Raw genomic sequence first — 21,235 nt, 5'->3', positions numbered from 1 at the left:
CACTTTTGTTGAATGTTTGAATAACACTGCTCTTACTCATAACGACAAGCGTATTTCTTTCTAGTCCAGAGAATGCAAGAGCAGGACTAATTTGTGTATTGGACAGGAATGAAAACATAAATCGTGGACATTCCACACAAAAATTTTAGGAAGAAGTGAAGACGACATGGCAGGTAGGTTTTGAAACTAAAGACCTACGCGTTTGTTGAAAAGTCTTGGAATCGTTTGATGGATATTTATTAGCATTAAAACTTACGACCTTGTTGTTAAACGCCGTAGTGGGTGGGTGTTTCGCATCATGTCGCGTCAACCGTTTGCGTATTAACCAATGAAATGTGATTGTTGTCATGACCTGTCAGACCACTCGTATAAGCTCCGCCCACGCAGAGTGCGGTAGTTCGAATTCCTACCGCAAATACCGCTTTAAGGTAACTATACCATTCAGGACGGAAATACCTAGAATATCAAGCACATATCACAATCAAAAAAAAGAAGACTTGCATTTGATGAATGCATTTCAGTCATTGGTTTACGTGGGCCGTAGTGATATTTGCCTAAATAAGAGATTATTTGGTGTTGTCACATTATGTATTGTCAGATGTGTGGGTTTTATTGAGAATCGACGCCCTGAAACTTCATTTGTAACCGACGGCGTTTGTTAGTCTATATTCAATAAATCCCGCAAATCTGGGTATTGCTTATCGACATTATAATTTACAAAAGATATGAGTTATTAATGAAGTATCCATTTCGCAAAATCGAATGAATTTTTTTCCTATTCGTGGTTGGGAACAATATGTTGGCCTACATACATGTATAAAGAAAGGTATTCATCAGGAGTGATAAGGCCTTAAACCTTCCGTGCTTAGAGTTCCATTTAACAAGGTTTTTGAGGCAATGAGATCACAGCATACACCCCGATTCGTTTTATAATATTGCCTTAGCAAATGTTTGAATGGTAAACGTATATATATTACAATACACAATGCAGTTTGTCAATTACATGAATGCATGGTAATAAAAAGTCGACTGTTTAATAGCCCTGTTGCACAGTTTATAGTTTATGTACGATTTAATATGTATACTCTGCAGAATAAGAAACGCCAGAGTGATTTTTATATGTATACTTTATATATCGTGATATAAATAATCAACAGGTGGTAATCGATTGTTCAAAATTGCCACTAATCATAGTCATTGACCAAGGTTCCATATGGCACACACGGAACAGTAGATTATCAAAATGAAGGTCATCTGTTCTCAATATCGTCTATGGTCACCCAAACTGACTGACATCGTTGTGCTGTGGAAGCAATGAGATACCTAACTGTAGCCTGGGGAATATTCACCCAGTCTGCGTGCAGTGCTTGTGCCAGCTGTCGAAGGTGTTGTGGTTGTTGCTGACGTTCTCGCAGTCGTTGATCCAGTGCATCCCATAAATGTTCGATTGGGTTTAAATCCGGAGACCTGAAGGGCCAGGGCAGAATCTGGATGTTGTAATTCTTTAAAAAGGCTGTTGTCAGTCTTGTTGGAAAGGACGTTCGCTTGTTGCATATTGGGACATGTGGCGGAATAATCTGACCCGTTTAACGTTGTGCAGTTAAATTCTCAGAATTTGCACCAAATACTGTGTACCAGTGTAAGAGATGGTTGCCCACATCATCACACTACCATCACTAAATCTGTCCTCTTCGTGTTTGCAGTTTCGTGCATAGCGTTCCCTGTAAACACAACGTATACCATCCGCACGGCAAAGCATAAAACATGACACTAAACCAACTTGTCTCCATCGCAGTTGTGGCCATACTCTGTGATCTTGACACCATTCACGTCGCAGCCGACGATGCGGTCCGTCATATTGACACCTCGCACTGGTCGTCTTGCGCGTAAACGGTTCCTCACTGTATGGTCTGATATCCCACGCAATCCTGCCGCAGTTGATGAGGTGGCCGTCGTGGTTCATTCACGTAAGTGGCGTAGCCGTATGAATCTGTACTCTAGTAGTGATACTAGGTCGACCGGATCTGAGAAGGTCACGTGTTGTCCCCTGTGTCTGATAACGTTTCTACAGTCTTGTAATGGTTGTTGGTTTCTACGTTAAAAAATCTGGCTTCGACTGAAGATGATTCTCCTGTTTGCAGTCGGCGTTGGTTACAATCGGCGTCTGTCAGTCGTGGCATGTTTTCGCTGTTCACTTGCTGTAAGATTGTGATGGCATGCAAATGAAAACCCAACGTTTTTATAACCTATCAAGTGATGTTGCACGTGCATGTCATGTTGGTGTGTTTCGGCGCCAGTCTTTTCTTTCCCTCTTTTCATCACATTTCTACAGTATCTCATCCTAATCCATGCAGAAATCACTAATTTATTGTTGCTATTAATTTTGTATGGATTTGGGCAACACTGTCCAAAATGAAAAATGAGCAGGCTCTATCATTCATTTGTTTCACTGACTCTGGGCTTGTCTGGCCAGTTTCAACGCATACACCGAGGCAACAAAGACCAAGATGATGGATATATCGCCTGCCAAGTGAACTTCTACTCCGAAGAAACAGTTTGGGTTGGTCAGCGCCACGAGTTACATAATAGGCAATAGTTAGGATGTGTTTTCTATGCCTAGTGCAGAAATAAGAACAGATTTCGGTGAATGAATGTTATTGCAAAACTGGCATATTGCATAATATCAAAGAGATTAAACTCTGATTGAACGCGGATGACAGTGTGTGAATTCAGAACGCTTCTTAGAGTAAAAAGTAAAAAAAAATACTGAATTTTCATTTTCAAATTATTACAAAACTGAAAGTCAATGTAACATCCATATTGACAATCATGTCGTTTGATATTTCAAAATCTACCTAAATGCGTAGGAGCTTATACAAATTCCACAATTAATTTAGGTATAATATTATGTATGAAAACTTACTTTGACAACACTAACTTTCTGGTACACCAAACTGTTTTATTTGAACACATGAATCGATCAAGTATCTCGTATAAGTGTGCTTGAGAAATTTTATTTATCCAATATGGCCGCCAGTCCAGGAAAATGACAATATTTTACTTTCACTTCAGAATGTATGAGAAATTTAATTGTCAACATTTAGGTTTCGACCATGGCCAGGAACTCCATCTATCGTGTTATTGTCATATATAAGATAATTATGGCCGATGTTATATACCATAATTGATGATCATTTTGACTTACTTTGAAGTGGCAAGGGCAGTCGGGTAGCTTAGTGGTTAAAGTGTTCGCTGGTCACGCCGAAGACCCGGGTTCGATTCCCGACATGGGTACAATGTGTGAAGCCCATTTCTGGTGTCCCCCGCCGTGATATTGCTGGAATTTTGCTAAAAGCGGCGTAAAACTATATTCACTCACTCACTCACTGAAGTGTCAACGTGAAGCAATTATTTGCATTTGCTTCAAGTCCGTTATTTGTCTCCAATACACTAAGATGCATATAGTCACTGTCACTGCAACTGTCACTCAAGCCTTCAGGTTTATCATCATGTGCAGAGTTTTGGCAACCAGAGCAGGTGCATAGCAGTCCAGGCATGAGACAATGACACTTTCTTGAGACGACATGTGATTTTGTCACTGCAGATGAAATGAGTGATGTATCTGCAGCCATATTCTCGTTTGAAAAATTGTTCTGAACATGTGTTGCTTGAAAGCATCTCCTGTATGTGGGGGCATTGCATCTGCTTTGTCTTGTGTAGTGTTGGAAGCCTAGGTCATCCAGGGTGTTTAAAAGTATAGCAGGAAGACGAATGCTATAGCAGAGTTAAGGGACACTTCAAGGGTGGCTCAATCCAAACTGTTAAGTCTTTCAACATTTCGACGTGTGACACCAATGTTGAGAAACGTTCTCCTTTAAAATAAATAACCAGACATCACCATAAGAATATCACGTTTCACAATGTTCTTCTTGATCACAATTACCAGCATGCAACTGCCTTTCTCGATTATCTCAGTTCAGTACAATTACACTACTGAAGCTTGGGTCCGAAGCAGTATATCGTTGAGTGATACAAGAATCTGAGTTCAAATAATTTTCATAAGACCTTATCATTATCATTATCTCAGCTAATATTTAGTTATCTAATATGATCTTTGTCTTCATATTAGTAGTGGGCACTCTCCACCTACCCACCAACCCCCCTCTCTCTCACACTCTAAACCGTTTGAACAGTTTACTTGATGTATCTTGCTCTGCGATGCTTACAATACAACATCAACACCATGCAAGAGCATGAACACGTCCGTTCAAACATTTATATTTCTACAGTCCTTGCTCGACTCTTGCTTTCTGTTGTATTTATCAAAGCCGTGTGATGAAATATTCAGATATTCAAGTATTTAATGTGTAAATGTTTTTCGATTGGACAATACACAACGGTTGCCATTTCTCTTCTGACTCTTCTAGACTCTTGATATAACGATTGTAAACGTATGTCGTGTTGACTCGCGAGTGGGGGTTACTTATGAATGACACCTATAACTATATTCCACACTTTTCATGAACATGTTGTGTTCAAAAGATGTTTATATTTTGGGATATTTGAGCCCCAGACGTGTGAGAGGTAATTAACGTGTACTTTTAAGGACACAAATCAAAAGCACATTTAGAGCTAAGTATGTTTAAAACCTGGTTTATACCATAAAACATTTTTACAGTCAATAAGTGTGGTAACATCTTATAGACACGACACTTCAGTATTGCAGCATATAACAGAACAAAATATTTCATGAAAAGTTATAAAACGTCAACACCCAAAATAGTCTCGATTATCCGCCGATTTTGATTCCATTGGGTGTAACAGTGAAATAGCGGTGAAAATTATATGAATAGTCACTGAAAATCAGTGAAAAAGGTAAGCATGTTTTATCCTACCGGTAACACCTGTCTCTCACACAATTTGCATGAACATAAGTGACATGTGCTGCCTTCCATGCAACGATATTCTTATACAAACCGGATAATCAAGTAATGGAGCAGTGATCCGCTGACACGACACCGCATTTACTGCTGTTGTGGAAACTAAAAACCGATCTGTTAATTTTTGAATTACGTCTGCTGTGAACAAATGCAGAAGTGTGTTTGGAACGCAGCATGGCAACAATATTGTTAATATGTCATGAGTAAAGATATTTCGCGGTTACATATCGGTCGTATTCATTTGTTGTTATTTTTGACTACTTTTTACAGACTAGTCATTCCGAACTGTACGTGTTTTGTAACTGTTTCTTGTGAAGAATCATGTATGTAAGTCCGATTAAGGAGTGCATCTCTTGGATATCGAGAACAATATAGTGTATTCATAATTATTCTAATTTACTCGTATATGTCAGATTCTGAGGTTAACAGGCCTTCATGTATTCTTTGAAAGACATTTAGAAGTGATGCACATAAGAAGAGAATGTATGGATGTCAACTTCTTTATTATGAGGAACGCAACGTTTTGGAGTGTATGCTTACTCCTTCATCGGGTGAATTAATGATATGAAGCAGAGAACATATATATGTACCTGAAAGAACAACCTTTGTTGAAGGTAGATATATAGGGGAGTTAATCAGGCTCATTTACGACTTAATGGAGTATACAGAAACTTATCAGATTTCTGGCCTGTTATTACTTATTGACTTTAACCATATGTTATAATGTCATTGTCAGTTACACTGAAGAGCTGTCATGAGACAGTGAAAGTACTATGTCTGAAACTGATATAAAGAAGATGATGGACTAACGTGGACTTTATTATTTGAAATGTAATTAGAAATGTATTGTGTATTAGTACATTGCAAATAATGAACTACATGCATGTCTTCTCTTTTCATCAAACTGTCTAGACTGTCTCTCAGTAGTGTACATTCTTATGTTCTCAACCAGAACGTGATATGTATCGGATATATTGATATTAATAGACCTCTCGGGCAATGATGCCCTTTGAGCTGACGGTCCTGTTTGTATCGTGTCAGTGTGTGTTAAGCGAATTCCCCTTCAATGCACTGGACCTAACGATTATATACACCCAAATTAATTTGCAAAACGAAGCTTTTGTGAAAAGTGTTAAAAGGGGGATTTGCAAAAATAAACACAAGGCGATGATTTTGCACAACATTGTTTAAGCATGCGTTGTCTTCATAAATATCTTTGGTTGCTCATTCATGTTGGAAAACTTAAAAAATTACTATAACTATGCCCGTGTAGTCTCAATCATTCATTCCCTTACACAATGCCCTTGAGGGAAGTCCAGGTCTCCAGCACATTGGGCTTGTCTTATGAGTTGAGTAATGAGGAATGTGTGGTTAAATTATGTTTCTTGGTTGATATCGTGTAATCGTCGCTGTTGTGTATCTTTATTTATGCAATTGGTTTGTTTGTACCAGGTTCAGTTATATGCAGGCTGTCTGTCATGGTACATGAAAATCCGTATTTTGCTGACTGATGAATAAAACAACATTGGTTAATTCATGTGCTGACCAATAACATTTTCGTTCTATAACTATATAGTGAGACATAATACAAAAATTAATGATATATCTTAATTACAGAAAACTACGTTTATAACGAACACGCTTATAACGAATAAGCGGTTTAACGATCAACGATCAATTTGTACAGCGTCAAGCTTGGAGCCCGACTACAGATTGTGATCTCTGTGTGTAAAGTCACGTCACTACTCACCATCATTGTTGCTGGTATATGTATGGTTCATATTAGGGAAGGTACGTCAACAGGAAGCAGGAAGAAATGTTCTTGGAAAATAATAACAGGATTGTAGATAGTAATTTGGTGTTTAAGACGGGATGTCGGTATCTGTGCTTGTATAATGTGGGTTTCTGGGACGGAACAGATTTCCAGTAACCTAAATGTGTCTTTTCAGTGTCTTTACAATACGTTGCTTGAATAAATATGTGTCACCATGGTATAACCGGAACATTACTGTCAGGGCAATAAAACATTCACCAAACTAGTACATGTATATGTCTAGGCGCTAGGTCAGATTGGCCTTTTTTCCTACATTAAGCTGATATGGATTTTTTTCTGAAATATTTGTGCAAAGATATTATATTTTGGTTGAAGCATTTAATTAAGGATATTAAACATTGTTTTAAATACAGGACTAACAGAAAACTTCCGTGAACCTTTCAAAACCATCAACCTTAAGCCAGGCGGCGTTGCTAAGGCCTTCTATGCAGGATTGTTTGCATTCAGTGGCTGGTAAGTTGATTTATCAAAAGAAAAACCTGGACGTGGGTGTCAGGATCGATAAGAGAAATGTTGTCATAAAGATTTTATTTTTTTTCGGAGCCAGGTTATCATCTGCCATTTTAACATTATGGGGATCTTTTTCTTCTTAAATATCCAATTATGCTAACAAATTCCATTCGACATGACGTACAGTGCTCACAAATAGTAGGTGCAATTAAAAAGTATAAACCGTGTACTTGGAAACAGTCATACACAACACAAAGTTGGAAAAAAAACATCGGCAAAACACATCTTTGAGGACAAGGATACCATCTGTCACGCGACCACTTCCGACATTGCCAGGAATCAATATGTATACACAGTGAAGGAGGGTCAAGATAACATATGATCAATATCGCGTCGGACCGCTTCTTGCTCCCAAACACTTGCACTTATATAGCGACGTGCATGCATGTGTGTGTGTGTGGCTGCTTGTACTAGTCTGGACTAATAAAGATTTTATAGTGCTAGCCCACGGAGATACCATGCCGCAGCTTAACATGAATACCCCACTCAGACACAGAATACTGACTCCGAGCCACCCAGTCCTTGTTTTAGCCCCTTAATGTTGAGCGCCAGTCAGGGTAACAACAAGTACCATCTTTTAACGTTTTATGATATGACACGGCCAGGGAGCGAACCCCGGACCTTCCGCTCAACGTGCGGACGCTCTACCATTAGACCACGGAGGCGGTCTCGTCAATTAAGAGTCTTACTAAGGCATCAGTTCCACCCTCAAGGCAGATATTGCCCTGGTTCTTGCCATAAGGAATCTGAGCCAATAGCTTCCATCACGGCACCAAACCCTCGCATTACAATCACTGATATACCAGTCAAGACGTGTCTGGCTGTTATATGTTATATTAACTATGACCGCCGTGTCCACTTAAGGCGAACGTTTGTGAGACGTTGATCACTGTTGTCTGTTGCAGTTGTAACTGAAGCCGTATAGCATCCACTGTGGTGTTTGTTCTTGACTCTACCAGTTATAACTGCCACAGATGACACATTCAGTCGCAAATTCTGTGAGGCCAAGTTTCTTCTATCATGGACCGGGGCGGTGGGGTAGCCTAGTGATTAAAGTGTTTGCTCGTCACGCCGAAGACCCGGGTTCAGTTCCCCACATTGGTACAATGTGTGAAGCCAATTTCTGGTGTCCTCCGCCGTGATATTGCTGGAATATTGCTGGAATATTGCTAAACGCGGCGTAAGACCATACTCACTCACTCACTCAATCATGGAATCATTTTCACTGAGCGGCCGCATCGACAAATATTTATAAAGACATTCCCACATACTTTCATACCACGTAAGCAATAAAGCGACTTGTGAAAAATCAAACTTTCCCTGAGTGAACTTGAGTGCAACTCTCAATGGTCCTTTGAAGTGTGCCTAGGTTTCTGATATGGCAGGTAAACTAGTTAATGGTTTCTGTACAAGATGGGCCTGTCATCATTTTCACGGATTGTTACTATATTAATACCGATATCACTTTCAAAAGTGCTTACTTTTGTGAACAGTATGTCGTTTTCATTATATATTAATTTGATTAATATCTATAAGCAACACATAGCTTCAGTTGATTTGTCTGATCTTTCTGCTAATCAGGGCGTTTGGTTTTCATAGAACCATAAAACGCAATCCTGTTACATTATTGCAATCCAGTATGATTTTATGCCTGCCTTACAGCTATTTCGAGAAATAGAATCATGCGGGAAAATGGTGTAAACACATTTTCAATGAGGATAAAGATTATGTAAACATTTTAGTCAATGAAAACATTAGTCAACGCTGAGCTTGTAGCTTTAGGAAACGTCCCAAAAATAGTTTTTTGTTTGTTTTGGAAGCCGATTACTGAGCGTGTGATTTCAGCACTTTCACCTGGACATTTAAATATTTATATTATATCTACGAATATTAGGATTTTTTCTGTCTCAGAAATTGAATAAATTCATATTTGCAGCAAAATGGCAATCGGGTTTTTTTCAGTTTACTTTCCCTTTAAGGTATTACTAAATAAAATTTATAAAATCACTGGGGCTGATGAAAGTTATATTTGTTTGCTTCGACAACTTTGAATCACGATAGTCATGTTAGTGCTAAATTATTATAAAAAATGTCCACGTAATGTTAATGTGAAGCAGTTCATAATGACTGTTATTTCAAGCTAAAATAAAAGTTGTTGGATACAAGGAGACGGCAAAACATTTTAAACCAATGAGAAAACCATCCACATAAAAGTAAGCTTGAATTTCTTTTATCTTTGATGATGTGTAATTATTGTTTGTTTTCCACTAAATCTGTTGAGGGTGATGGCACTCATATACTGGGCATCTCTTGCATCATTATACCATGTCTTAACTGATAACTGTGTCAGTACTTATCTATGATCATTGCTGCAAAGATGGCATGCACCTTAGCTGAACTATTTATCTCCAGGAATATTAATGCAGGTCAAACAAACTAAAAAGAGGATGAGAATGCAGGAACCAACTCACGTAACATATTCCTCATTACTTTGTGTAGAGTTGGTTTATTCACTGTCCAGGAATATGGAGGAAGTTAATTTGCAGGCACAAATTCGACCATGTTTTAATAAAGTATCGTTTACCATGGTTGAATGTAATTAAGGGCTTGTTCCAAGGGGATCAATGTTGTCAAATCAACTACCAAAAGTAGCCTCTCTCCACATAACAAGTAAACATTCCACTGCCTGTACGTCAAGTTATTGAAGCATGTTTTGTTTTACTCAAGAGAAAGCACAATGTGTACAATGCCGTGTTTGCCTTCAAGAATATCGAACACGAACCAGTCCTTTAAGAGAATGACTTCTTCAACTTTTAAGTTCAATAAAGAAAGAAAAAGATGATTGTTATAAACAGGTGGGCATTATTCCCCGTAAAGACATGTTAACATAGCTCTGAGGCTCAGGAACATTAGCTACAAAAATCGGTATGGTGCTTGGTGAGTGTGGCAGAGTCCACTTGAAATGTAAATACATGCCAGGAAACAAGTATCTACTTTCAGCAGAGTGATTGACATGGAGAGACATATACTACCACATCAATCATAGATCACACTCATATGACTGCATGATGCTAGTATAGTAACATGAGTATCACGTTTTTAATATACAATTGGTTTTGTAAAGTTAAGCGAGGATGTACGGGGTACCAAACTATTTCTATCTGAATTTATACAAAGATTATACGACTGCCTCTCTGAACCTGACACATTTCATTAGAATGCAAAACCTACACCCATAATACATTTCTGTTGGTATTGAAAACCACGTTTCATGTTTACTGCCTTTGTATGACAGGATGGTAATGCAACTATTTCTGTTAGCGACAGAGTGTAGGATATATTGCATATGAGACTCTAACATTGCATATGACGACTGTGTGTGGATATACTGTCACTCAGGGGATTGAGTCTGCTTCATCATATAGCCAAATTGTGCTCTTGTAAGCCTGCATGTACCACTATGACTGAAAATAAAAATGCACTGTTGGCCGTATAGATAACAGTTGAGAAACAAACAATGTATCATCCACTGCTACTGTCTCAGTGTGTCAGGAATTGTTTTTATTAGAAATCGCTAAATCGGTCATTGAGGGACATAACGCGAAAAGATAAGCTATCAAAGTAAGGGGAACATTGTATTGTAGATAAATTAATAATAAAACAGTTGTGAACACATCACATTAACCTACAAGACGGCACATTCACATATCGCAAAATATCAAGGTAACAATTTGAAGAACAAAATATCGCCTTTTCATTGTTAAGTGTTTGTTTACCACAATCTGAAGAACTAAAACACGTCTAGCCTCATAATGGGTACAAGGGTGATCTTGGGCTAGAAATGTTATCGCTCAAATTAAAATGGTCAGTCATTCATTTATCTCCGTTTGGTCCACTTGTTGTTTCCAATCATCTAAATTGTGTTCTTTCTGCTGCTGTCTGTCTCATCCAAGTGTGTTCCGAGATCAAATTTAAGTTGATAATGTTTACACATGTCCGAGCCTTGCCGAGGCTTGTTTATACTTTAATCAACGAGTGTTGATATATTTCTGCTTGGAAGACTCAAGGGTGATATTCTATTTATCATCCAAATTCATTCTTCCAACTTCGTCACAATGATCTGCAAAGCATTGTGTTGTAATTTCATAACAGCAATATCTCCTGGGAGATATCGCCTGATCTCAACCAAGCCAGTTAGAAGCCAGTTTTGGTTCATAAATATGTATGAACTGCATCACTGCAGACTTTCCTTTTAAATTAAGCTAACGTGCTGTGCTATAGCTTGAGGGTGAACAATGACCTGCTCCAAGCAGCGTTGTGCTTTAGATAAGTAAAAGTTTAAAATTCAACAACAAACTGATCAGCAAAATTGGGTTTGATTTTAGAAATAATTCTGTTGTATTTCCAAGCATCAATTTCATTTATTTTATTTGTAAGATATGTTCCATCCTTATTCAGCATCTCAGGATATGTTAGAAAATCACCAATAGGCACCCTTTGACATTTGCTTCACGTTGGTCATAGTATCAGAGAGACACCAGCTTCAAGTTGTATTTCAAATTCATTTTGCACCATGTAACTGCTTCCGTACCACATTAGAATGTGTATAAAGTCATATTTAGCACCAATTTAGCACATTAATTGGTTCACAAGTAGTCTGCTTTCAGACTTAGGTATTCATTGTGGACAAAAGATCAGGAACTCGTTATTCATGTATTTATCCTAATTTCCGAAATGAATAATTATTGTATGATTTTTCCTCCTTTAAATGCCGCACTGGGCATTGCAGGATACAGAAAAAATAAAACTTTAGCTGTTTGGAACGTTAAGTTTATGTTAAGGTACTAATAGCCTTTGCTTGTTCGTATGGTGGCCGTGTTAAAGTTTATCATTTTTCTCTTAAATCACTTCAATAATCATTCTTATTCCAGAATGGATCAGACTGCCTCCGTGGTCTAGTGGTAGAGCGTCCGCCCGGAGAGCGGAAGGTCCGGGGTTCGATCCCCGGCTGCGTCATACCAAAAGACATTAAAAGATGGTTGTTGTTGCCCATGTCTGGCCCTCAGCATTAAAGGACTGGTCGGCTCGGAGTCAGTATACTGTGTCTGAGTTGGGTATTCATGTTAAACTGCGGCATGGTATCTCAGTGGACTAGCACTATAAATCGGCAACAGACTAGTACAAGCAGAATAACAAACATACGTACATGCACGTCGCTATATAAGTGCAATAATCTTGGACGCGACGTTAAACCCAATTTCACCTCACCTCACCAGAATGGATCACACTAATCTTTCATCGCCTCCTTCTGTGTGAACACGCCAGTCCAGATGTAGCATGAAGGAAGTGTGACCACTGTGTAAAGGTTGTTGACCTGGAGTTAGTAAAAGGCTTGAGGCACACGATTGAGCTCGGACAGTACTTATATAGTAGTAATAGTTCACTTGTCAAATCAAATCAAATCAAATCTTGTTTGCACCAAGTTATAGGCTAGTGGTCAAAGCATTAGCTCGTCAGATCAAAGACACGGATGTGATTCCCCAAATGGAGACGATGTGTGAAGCCCATTTCTGGTGTCCATGATTTGCCTGGAATATTGCAAAAAATGGCGTAAAACTCTATTTAATCACTCACTCACTTTGCAAATACGATTTGTCTCCTTTGTACTCACACAGTAAATGTGTTGTTGTACAGATGCAATAAAGTATCACTTTTCTTTCCCAGTGGTCACTTTGGACATGAAACATTTTCAAAGATAGTTATATCTGTGTATTATCTAACTGAGCACATTCACGACAAATCCTACGCAACGTTGTATGCATCTGGACAACTTCCGGGTGTTTTTCGTAGGATATATTTAACATTATAGAGTCAATTTCGCCCCCTCTTTATCATCAACCTATTCTTCCTGTTCCATGAAATGTTTAGCTGACTCAAAAGTACCATTCAATGGGTCATTTTACGAAACTGGCATATCGTAGGCTTTGTTTGTAAACACAGTGACAGTAATTTCAATTTGATTCCAGTTTTGGAAACTGCCTAGATGCGTTTCTTCGTAGCATATATGTGCCATGTCAAGATATCTTTCAAACGTAATAAATATTATGGAAAATACTTTAATAGGTTCGCTTCAAAGGGTCCCTTCACGACTGTACTTGTCGAGGGACATTTTTGGCAGTTTGTTTACTTTTTATGTGACACCAACATTACACCTGGAAATACACAAAACCAAAATAGTTCAGGAAACAGCACATCCATGGATGTGTCACAACCTATTTCATAAATAATGAACGGATACAAAAATAATTTCTTAAAATCTAGACAATTGAAAATAGTTTATATAATATGACAAGGTTTCAAAGTGACAAACTAACTTTCGTTCACAAAGGGAGTTAATTTAGGAAATGGCTATTTATGGTGTCCATCATTTAACACGCCACCAGTTCACTTGAACTTCGTCCTTTTCATCTTAAATTAAGTTTAGCTTTTGGACTTTTTGAAATCTAGCTGAAGAGTGCCTTATCTGAACGTGTCAAACCTATTCCCGGATGCAGTTCGATTATGTTCGGCTTGTCTGACAGCATTGCAAAGGGTCCTTTCTATTTAATACTGTAAGAGACATTCTCGTGATCTCGCATTCTCGCGATCTCGACCTTTGGAAACGAGCTAAATATGCCAAAAAAACGAGAATGCGAGATATTTGGCTAAACTCTCGCGTTCTTGCGATCTCGCATTCTCGTGTTTTTGGTACATAGCCCTTTTTGTCAAAAGTCGCCAACGCGAGATTGCGACATTCGGACATGATGTTAAATCTTGCAATCTAGCAATCTCGACTTGTCTAATTAGGCCACAAAAGACGAAATCACGAGAACGCATCATTTTATGGTCTCGCGATCTCGCGTTCTCGTGTTTTAGACGCTATCGCTGATATGATACGGTCAAGGCGTATGCACACGTTAGTAGTCCGGTCCCCGGAGTCTTTCATGCTCTTCATTCTCCAAGTAGCATTTAGCAAACTTATGACATGAGCTTGAAAATGCCATGTAATTACAAACACAAAATCCTTTGTAGAGTAGAGTAGAGTCCTTTCCCGTTGTTACAGTTTCTTGGGTACTTTAAATCAAAACCCTCAACATGCTCAATATGATTTAACAAGCGAAATTTTGTACACCAATGTCAAATGATTGTGAAAACATTAAAGTGTCTGGAACCTGGAAACAAAATATCACCGTCAGTGAGTGGGTTGATATTGCTTAAAGCCGAATCTGCAGTACTGCAGCTATCCATGGCTAGCATATTGATTAAAACAAAATTCTCACAGACCTATTTGTAGCATTCTGCTTAAATGGGATTTTCCGATGCTTTTACACGACATAGTCGCTACTTTAGGGCATACAAAAATAATTAATAGATTTCCATCCGCTCCCGCCTGACTACAAAACATCTCGCCTCACATAAATTCTATTGCCTCCAAGTTCCTAGAAATAGAAATATCCCTAATATGTTGGATTGATGAAATACTCCACACACACGGCCCTACTGAACACTTATGATGCATGTGGATCGCTCCCTTCGATGCCTTAGATAGTTCGATAAGAAAAAAAATGTTAAAAATAAAATGCCTCCCGTCTCCCATGTTATTAAAAACTCCATCAAACTCTAACTATTAATTTATTGCGGCTTTAACATCCACATGCTAGGCATACATATACTGGAAATGTTCCACAATATACAGCCTGAGGGACCGGCAAGGCTCTGAATAAGTGAGTGAGTTTGGCTTCACACCGCTGTGAACAGTATTTATATTTCAGCTTGTCAGCTTGAATTGAGGTGGAACCCACCATCATAGGTTTCTGGCACGCCCAAGGGACGCAACCGAACTGCGACGCCTCAGACGACTGAGCCACGAGATGACTGTATGGGTAATTGGCGGAAAAACGCGAGATCGCGACATTTGTCAAATGTCGCAATCTCGCGTTCTCGCGTTTACTCGATTTTGTCTTTTTGTGGCCTAATTTGACAAGTTGAGACTGTGAGATTGCGATATTTTACATCATTGCCAAATGTAGCATTATCACGTTGTCGACATTTGCCAAAAAGTGCTATGTACAAAAACACGAGAATGCGAGATCACGAGAAAGCGAGATTCGGCCACATCCTCGTGTTTTTTGGCATAACTAGCTCATTTCGATTCTAAAGGTCGAGATCGAGAGAATGCGAGATCGCGAAAATGTCCCTGACAATTTTCCATACAATTCTTGGTAGCTTTCAATTCTCTTGGAGGGGGAGGGGGGCGTTGGGCGGTGACCTCTATGCCTTTTACAATATTGATTGGCCTGAATGGTTTGAAATATCCATACTTGTCTAATCTAAAACGGACAAAAATACATCTACATTTTGAAAAGGACAATATCAATTATTCTCATTCTCATTCTCCATAAACTGTCAAGATTATTGTGGTAAAAATATTATGATATTTAACTTTTACTGCGAAAAAAAGTGGAATATGAAGATCCGTATGTATGTGCACTGATGACCATGCCTGGAACGAAAAAACTTATATGTGAACCATGTCTAACAACAAAGATGTCTATACCAACAACCATTACGAATTCCAATTATATGAGTAGGGCCATGCACTGTAGGTAAGAGAGTTTGAATGAGGAAAAATTTAATAATACATTATACATGTATTTAACATTAAAGTAACATTTCAGGTAACACGGAATGTTGCACACTCGGTACATTTCATTCAAGGTGAGCTGAAAGATATGTGCAGTGAAATCTTGTGGTTAAGCAGTTCCTGATATGTTATAAACTGAACCGCAAAAGAAACACAAATAAATTCAAATTATTGAACGTGTGTCTATCTCATCATAACAAACAGTCAGTCGAGAAGAGCACATTATACATTTACAGCAATTGCAAAGTCAGTTCTCTATTTGGCCATAATGTTTGGCCATCAACAACGGGTCTTATTCTCACAATTGTTCAACAAGTTCATGCAATTCTAGTGTGAGATATTCCTGTAACGTATCATAACATCTGGGAACCCGAAAGTCATCACCAGATGACATACCAATACAATGTATTTTTAAAACATGCATCGACCATTCAAACCTCTCAATCAAATTCATGCCAATAATAAAATTTTCCATATACCTTGACTCCTTTGATTGTAAAACCAAATTTTGTTTTAGCTTATATAATTGAATTTTGATTGAGAAATGACGGAACATCTGAGAAAAGTACGATTTATTTTCATTATTATTTTTGTATTCACACGAGTTGGCCTTAATTCAATAAAAGATTATGTTGTATATACTGCTGAAAACAAGTTAAAGAACACACACAATTTGAAGGCTGAATCTTTACTTGTTTTACGCGGTTAGCTCAAAATCCCCCATTTTTGCTCTTTCAGTTTTAACACAGGTATTAATTGGCTGAACAATGTGGTATTATAGTATAGTCTGTTCCATCTCCTGACCACTGAAGACACCAGACATAGTTTGTATGAAAAATAATAGAACGATTTTATTTTAATATATAGATTTATTTTAAGTACAAAATTTAAAATCGTTTTCAGATACATAAAACACACGACACTCATAGGGAGCTCCTTCTTATCAATTGTCAAGGGGACTGCATTTCTTATTTCCAGGCTTGGTCGTGCCCGTTTCTTCGAGTAGAAGAATCTTATTTTCAGTGTAAGCTTGCTCATTCTTCAGTTCACTTAGGAACTTGTAGAGATTCAGGTGGGGTGACCTATGTTGGTATTCAGGCAGTGGTGACATCCTTCCACATGGTTGGTCGTTCTTGGGGAAAGGATCGTCCACCCATCGTTCATTGACGTAGTCGGCAAACTGGACAACTTGCTGGACATGTGTTGGTCACTTTAGGTAACAACAACAGATACAGTTGATTATATTATGAATTTCACATTATTCATTCCGAACATTATTTTATTTCTAATAATCCGTCCATTATCTGTATAGTGTCAAACTTGGTGTCTTGTTTCAGTTGTGAATATTTCGACATACAGTTACTGGTCTTTACACGTTTTCACTGTTGAATTTAAGATATCATTTCTTACTAAATTGTCCCTGCATTTGATAATGCTACTGTAATTTTTAAAGTTCCGGCCGGAAATTGAGAATGCTCTTCAATCCGAATAAAACATCTTCATCTTCATCAATTTTAAAATGAAAAAGCTTTACACCGCTTTCAGCAATATTCCAGCAATATCACGGCGGGGGACACCAGAAATGGGATTCACACATTGTACCCATGTCGGGAATCGAACCCGGGTCTTCGGCGTGACGAGCGAACGTTTTAACCACTAGGCTATCCGACCGCCCCAGCTGCGTTGGTGGATGGAGCAACAGGTGGCTGTGTGATTATGTTCTACATAGTGTTTTCAGTTCTTTACATACGTTTGCGGTAGACCCAAGTGAATACCGAAAACATTATTTTCTCAGCTACTTAATCCAAATGTAAATATTCTGCAAATGCAAGTGAGATATTTAGAAAGAAACATATGCGTCAACGGTGATAATACATCTCCTTATTAACTCTAAGTGTATATGAGCCTATTTCTGCAGATAATCACATGTTTGTGTTCCCCTGAGGCGACCATGGTGGATTTATGTGGTGGCGCCATATTTGAAAATAATATGTATGATATATTCTGCTAAACTGCAAAGTTCCACACCGTTCACAAAAAATGCACAATTATTCATTAAAAAATTAGACTATAATAATGTTGCAAATGTGTTTCATGTCTGACACACTGATATTCATCTGATGTCGCATCAAGCTGAAAACTAAAACGTAATCATTACATAAATACATATAAAACGTTATTATGAGCGTATGCGTTGCACATAATCAATTATGTATTTTTCAAACACGTGAAAGGAATACTCTCTGGCATATTACATTTGATGTTGCATATTGGACAGTATGCTGAGAGCAGGTGGCAAGGTAGGACGTATTCAAGCTGGATTTTATATTATGAAAGTACCATCCATATATCTGCGAATATTTATATATCATCAATCAATTAACCTCATTTGCAATTTGATAAACTAATGACAAATATGTTTTACTTATTAAGCACTTTATTACAATTTTGTAGAAACATATCACTGTAGACAACTGAATTGTTTGATAACAGTGTTGGACTCTAGACTGTTGTACTGTAGAGTAGATACCTCTTATTTTAATTTGGAACCGAGCGCTAAGCGCGAGGTTTCATATGCCTAAGTAAGAGGTATCTATTTCTACAGTCTTTCATAGACAGGCCAAGCTAAGCAACTTTGGTCGGTGAGAGTAGGTAGAAGCGTGGATCTTGAGGGTTCCCTGCCCCAAACTGAAGAACATGTTACATGTTGTGTCTCCTTGGAGACATGCCTCTGATCACCAGCAGCGAATGGGTACCCGGTATGATGGGATGGTAATGTGACTGTTAACTCGAGTACATACTAATCAATTGACCGGGGTAATAATACTGAGCAGCTGTCCTAGTCAGATGTCTTTAGAGATCCATCACATACTATTATTGTCGTAAGTTATTCGTGCAAGTCGAGTATTTGGTTGTGCTCTAAGACATAGAGGATTCGTTGCAGTACTTTAGCAGAAGAAAAGGATCAGTTGCAAGTAGAGCTCCATCTTTATATACCGATAAAATATCATTCCTCTATATATTACTGAAATCATTAATCATTCTCAGACCCGTGAAGATCCGGGGTAGAACAGGTCTTCAGCAACCCATGCTTGCCGCAACTCATAACAAATGAATAGCATGCTGCTAAAAATACATAATAGAGCGAAAAGACTACTAAGATGAGATAATTTTTGGTCCATGATATTCCGACATTTGCTTGTCTGGGTGAAAGTACATGACCTATAACAATATTAGTTGGTATCAAGTTGCTTTTGTCTTCACGAACTGTTTTATGTATTTGGCGACATGGACGAAAGAAGACATTGCTCTCTTTTATCTTAGAGTCCTCAACTAAATTGAGTTTCATCCAGTAATCAAATTAGCTTAGCTTATTAAACAGATTGGCACAAATTTAAATACAATCGACTCTTTTTGAAATAGGAAGGAACCAACGAGAGGTTGTTGTGATTTCAGAATTGTGAGTGACATGCAGTATTAAAGATACTGGTTAAAATACCCAATATATGTAATTTTAAATACAAATAAGAACACCTTCTATCAAATGACTCTTCGCCTATCAGACAAATCATGGGAAATCAAGGGAAATGATAAATAATTTGGTGTTTTTTTCATATTTTCCCGCTAAAATAAAACCTCGTGAAATGTATGTCCAAATCTAGCTAAGGGCGGACCGACTTGTACTCTGCATACGTAAAACATGCCATAAACATAGAGAGATCCGGAGATAACGTCGCCTGCATGGAATAGTAAGATAGTGTCATTAGGGGGTGTTAAATAAAAGCCTGTTTTCTCGCAAGCAATTTAACAGTTGCTCTATGCAGTGAAATCAATTTTGTCGTTCCAAATTCAGCGGAAATCATTTATTCCAACATGAAAAAGACATTTTGTATCGTTCAGGGTCAGTTTGTATAACTAACCAATTTACTGCATGAACAAATCTATTAATTCCCGTGACTTGTATTTCCCGTTTAATTATCATTCAATAACACATCCAGAAAATAATACTTCATTGTCTTATTCCAGATAATTGTTTTGTTATGCATTAAATGAATATTTTTTAAATCAAATATAACATTAAAACTCGTCCGACTTGTTTTTGAGCTCAGGAACTGATGATGATTAAGAATTCGTTTATTTTTGTATTTAGACCCAAACTGTTGAATAGTGATTCGTGAGCACATGTTTATGATATGGTCTGAATTGTACAATGGACTCATGATGATGATTGTGGTCATGTTTTTGTTGCTTTTATTTGATAAGAATAAAACATTTGAAAATGATATGATATTGAACTGAGATGAAAGAGGGAAAATAAGAGCTTTTATCATATTAGCACAAGCAGAAAAGTACGTCTCTTTGTTTCCACTTGTATCAGGACCTTTTATAACCATATATTTTTATTTTAAAAAATACAAGAGAACTACATGACCTCGGCATTATATTGTTTCCATTATGAACTTCATTGATGTTTTGAGTGTTAAATTAAATGTGGTCTTAGACTTGGTGAACATCTGGGAATGGTGATATGATGCTAATGGTTATCGTAATGTTGTAGCAGGTTTTCTCTGATGTCAGTATTATCCATGAGATTGTTATGTGAAATTCAATTTCTCTGTTGCCAGATATTAACTTCAGAGTATTCTATTTAGGTTAGAGAGTATGAATGTCCTCAGGCCACGTCAGCATTTTAGATATATCAATGACGAGTCGGTATGACAATCCTGTTCTTGTATTAGCACGCTGAGAACAGTTCTGCATCTGTTCGCCCTGGACAACAAGGTAGCAGGGACAAGATGGCGGATACATCAACTGTTGGGGGAACTTCCACTCTGAAGAAACAGCTGGAATTGGTCAGCGTCACTAGTTTCATCATCGGAAATATTATTGGCAAGTCCGTGAACTAGAGTACATAATAAATGGCATTAAGGGTAATATTGATTCTGTGGCAGTGAGCAAATATATCTTAATTTATTCTTCGATAACCGAGGGGGTTGTAGTTGTTTTAAAGATTTAATAGTAAACAGTAAGTATCGCTTTGAAACTTTGTAATGGTGCTTTAAGAGGAGGGCTGGCTGTTACGGATTCATCTGAAGTCGCCATAAGTTGTCAATAAAACACACTGTCAACAATAACATGTATTGTAGGAGTGTCATGTCATCGGCTATTTTAGAACAGATTTCTGAACGAAGTTTATTTGTCTTATACTGGCCCAATATATACATAATTCAGCTCTTGAGGCATACATCCGTTTGTACATTTCTTCAC

Source organism: Haliotis rufescens, unplaced genomic scaffold, assembly GCF_023055435.1.
Source record: "Haliotis rufescens isolate VD_foot unplaced genomic scaffold, xgHalRufe1.0.p SCAF_2, whole genome shotgun sequence".
Taxonomy (NCBI): domain Eukaryota; kingdom Metazoa; phylum Mollusca; class Gastropoda; order Lepetellida; family Haliotidae; genus Haliotis; species Haliotis rufescens.
The sequence above is the reverse complement of the archived record's forward strand: the minus strand, read 5'-3'. Positions refer to the sequence as shown.